Genomic DNA, 4,088 nt, shown 5'->3' with positions numbered 1-4,088 from the left:
GCCCCGTGCCGTGTCCCCCCGCAGCCCTGCAGCCCCGTGCCGTGTCCCCCCATAGCCCTGCTGCCCCGTGCCGTGTCCCCTTGCTCTGCCCAAGCCGTTGCCTGCATAGCCCTGCTTCCCTGTTTAGTGCCCCCCTCGCTCCCACTCCATATCCCTTGCACTGCCGTAAATGTCCCTCCCGGATGTGCTGCTGTGCGGTGCTGTGCCCCCCTTGCTGCCTCCTACAGTCCTGCTCTGCCACAGATACCCCCGCAGCGCCCTGCTCTCCTGTTCTCTGTCCTCCTTCTCACCCACAGCCTGCTCTGCCACACATGTCCTCCCTCCACAGCCCTGCCGTCCTGTGTCTGTGCCCCCCTTGTGCTGTGCCCCCAGCCCTCCTATGCTACGGATGCCCCCTCAAAGCCCATCCCTGCCTTAGCTGTACCCTCCTGCCTGTCCCCCAGCCCTGTTTTGCTACAGATGTTCTCCTCCCACTGCTCCTTGTTATCCCGTGTCCGTGCCCTCTTGTCCGCTTCCCTGCCCCCCTTGCCCCATAGCCCCTCAGCTGCAGACGTACTCCTGCTCCTTTCCCTGCTCCACCATGGCTGTGCTCCGTACTCCTGCTCCTTTCCCTGCTCCACCATGGCTGTGCTCCGGCATCCTCCCCCTGCAGCCCTGCTCCCCCCTAGCTCTGCACCCTCTTGCTCTCTCCTGTAGCTGCTCCTTGGGGCTCTGCAGCCCTTTGCATCCCCCTCGCCAGAGCCCTGTTCCCCATGGCTCTGCACCCCGAGGCCGTGCATCCCTCTTGCGTGCCCTGTGCTCTGCTCATCCCGCRCATTGCTGTTCCCCCTTGCTGGGCTCTGCTTTTCCTGTGGTTCTGCACCACCTGCCCCCTTCCCCCCATACTTATTCCTTGCTCCCTGCTGTGCCTATTTCTACCCTACTGTGGCTGTCTCCACTGCTCCGTGTGCTCTGCTGGTGCTCTGTGCCCCCTGTCCTGCCTCACTGCTCCCCAGGCTCTGCACCTCGGCTCCCACATGGYCCCTCGGCAGGACCTCCTTGCTCTCCAGGGAAGAGTGGCCATCCCCTGGGAGGAAACTTGCCTTGGAGGGGGGAGGGGGGCTCTCCCAGATCCACTGCGTTTGGAATCTTCCCCCCAGCCTGGCCTCCAGGAAGCCTGTGCACTGCTTTGCATCCTTTTCCTTGAGTTGAAAAGGATGCAAAGCAACCACCGAGGGTGGTTGTCCCCATTGCATCTCTGCTTTCTTATTTCCCAGCTCAGGTTTTCTCTTCCCCCTGCCTCCTTGCTCTCTTTTGCCCTTACCGACTCTTTCCCCCCCCCCCCCCCCCCCCCCCCCCCGCCCTCAAAGTGGTGCTGCCAAAAAAACGGCACAATCAGGAGCTCCACCCAGTGCTCCAGTTTGCAGCTCTGCTTCCCATTTTAACTTATCCTTTGAGCAAGACAACTAGGACAGTGTTGTTTTTTGCTTGGCTGCTTTCTGGTAGCACAGGGTGGAATGGCCATGACTGTGGCTGTGTCACAACACAGCCAACAGCTATGGCTGTGTCTTGCTTGTAAGTGTTAGTTCTCTATGGCTGTGTGGTGGCAGAATCCAGTTTCCAKCAGAGTGCTTATGCGGGAAAGTCCATCTCTGCTATCCCAGATGACTCATCACCAAGATGAGTTTTGTGCCTCATCCTTTTAGCATTTTTTTTTTTTTTCTCCTTAATTATTGTTATTATAAGATTCTGTCCTTCCAAAGCAAAATGCTGCAGAGAGCTGCCCAGTTGCAATAGGGAATTCTCTCTGCGTATGACAAAATATGCTGCAAGGAGGAAAGGAGTGATCTCTATATTTAAGGAAACGGTTTTGAATCTCGAAGAGATCTGTACCAAATGTTTGAGGAAGATTTTTAAATTCCGTGGTTGATGAAGCACTGCAGTAGACTGCTGGGGAGAGACTGTGGGCTCTGTATTCCTTGAGGTTTGCTGAGATACGTATTGGATGAATGTTGTTATGAATGGCTTKAAGAGAGCTGATGCAGACTTGCAGCACTAAGAGTTAAGTTGATGGTATTTATAGGTCTTTTCCAGCCATATTTTCTGTAACTACACAAAATGATTTTGTAGCTCTTTATCGCTGTTTACTTTTTATGAATTGTTACTGCTGTATTTTTTTTTTCCTTAGGGAAAAAAACAGCCTTATCTCTGGATAGTTTTAGACCAAAAGTGGAAGAAAATAGAGGATTAGATGTTAACAATATTTGGTTTGTTCATGGATTTTAACTAACTGATTCTGGTTTTCAAATTGAAAAAATTGAAATTTGTATCTCCTTTTCATGTTAATAATACACAACAGAGTGTGTATCCTTTAGCTTCCTTATTTGTGGTGGGATGTGGGTTAGTAAATGAGATTGGTATCCTTTATAYACAACTGAAGTATAATGAATGGTTGATAGTATCTAATTCCTTAACCATAAAAAATTGTGTATCTCTTGAGAAAATCCAAATCAAAGGCTAACTGCTGAATATTTTATCAGCAACTATTTTGTCTGGTATATTGATTGTAAGAACCTTATTACCAAACAGTGCAGCATTGCATTAGAGCCTAATGTCTCTCTCTATCCTCCTTTTATCATTAACAATAAATGTTGGGTTCMTGATTACTCTTGTTTTATACTATAGCCCTCCATCATCACATTTTAAGCTTTCTTTGAGCGGGRTTTCATCAAATCTTTCTTCATGTTACCTCAGTTGCTTTTTATTTATCCTAATTCAGTGGACAATTTTAAGCTTCTAGATGAAGAGAGTCAAGAGACAGCAAGCACAAAAAGCTTGATGAACCTCAGACTTTGACAACCTTTCCTCTCATCATGACTCTCACCCTCATTCCTCATGATTTTATTTTCCAAGCTGATTTCTCATAGTGTTTATTTTACATTTTTCTGTCCTGTTTGGCATTCATATACTAATCTTCATTTCTGTTTCTGAGAATAATGGTTGCTTCTGCTTTGACTTTGCCAGCCACATATATATATGTTCACTGCATCTCCCAAGTCCCTTTTTAATCCCTATCACCTCATCTTATATATAACAATGCATCAAAATGCGAGTGGTTGGCAGTCAGGTAAGTTTCTCTCTTGCCTTCTTTCTTCTTAACTCCTATTTCTTCCTACTTTTTATTTTTTTTTCTCTCCAATGCATTTCTCAGCTCCTTCGTTTTCCAGGCTTACTACAGCTTTGTCTTAGGCTCTTCTTGTATTTCTTTCCCTGCAGAATCTGAAAGCCTTCAGGGAAATAAAAAAGATTAAAATTGGCATATTTATGTTTTCTCTTGTCTACTATTTACAGTGGTAGATTCTACTGTTTGCTGCCTGCTTTTTCTATCTTTAATTGCTTGGCCTGACCCCAAAATCCCATTCATTATGTGTTTTTGTTTGTTTAATTTTGCTCCCTGTATGGATTTTTAAGTTCTTGCTGCCATCTTTTTCCTTTTCTAGCCTTATTCTGACTTAAAATTGATAGTTACCTTAGTCTGCTTTCCTTATTTTCTGAACTTACAGAACAGAAAATTTACATTTATTGTCAAGCATTTTCTTCTCCCGTATTCCTTCCTGTTTCTATGCTCTGTTGAATTGGCCTACGTTAAGCTCCCTGCAGGCTCCTTTTGGCCAGGCTGCAAGGCGTCTACTCCTATTTTACCCTCCTTGACCTCTGTTTCTTTTGATGCTGTCAGTAATCCTCCACATCCTCATGTCTTATTCTCACTGGGCTTCTGCAATACAGTCCTCTTCTTATTCTTCATTGCCTTCTATTTTCTGACTATATTTTCTTCACTGTTTTTTTGTGCTTGTGCTTCAAGGTTGTTTTTTTCTTTCTCTAACTTCTCATTTTCTCCTTTTTCACCAGATTCTTCACCTTGAACTGTTTTGAGTGATGTTAACTTAAACTTTGCACAAACATATCAGGCTGTCTTATTTTCAGTTTACTCATTCTTTGCTGTTGTTTTATTATAGTTTTGCCTGTGGAGACTTTAAGCAAGAAGAATACTTTGCAATGTGTGTGTATTGTTTTTGACCATTCCCTCCCTCATGCCCTTTTTTTTTTTG

The 4,088-nt window shown here is 45.7% G+C and overlaps 1 protein-coding gene across 1 annotated transcript in view; it reads left to right on the top strand.

The window, feature by feature from the left end:
- SLC44A1 (solute carrier family 44 member 1) overlaps positions 1–4,088 on the top strand; it is a 58,595-nt gene that overhangs the window by 779 nt on the left and 53,728 nt on the right. The gene's annotated exons all lie outside the window — the stretch shown is intronic.

Source organism: Nothoprocta perdicaria, unplaced genomic scaffold, assembly GCF_003342845.1.
Source record: "Nothoprocta perdicaria isolate Ctin4 unplaced genomic scaffold, notPer1 scaffold_63, whole genome shotgun sequence".
Lineage (NCBI taxonomy): Eukaryota > Metazoa > Chordata > Aves > Tinamiformes > Tinamidae > Nothoprocta > Nothoprocta perdicaria.
This window is presented reverse-complemented; position numbering and strand designations above follow the sequence as displayed.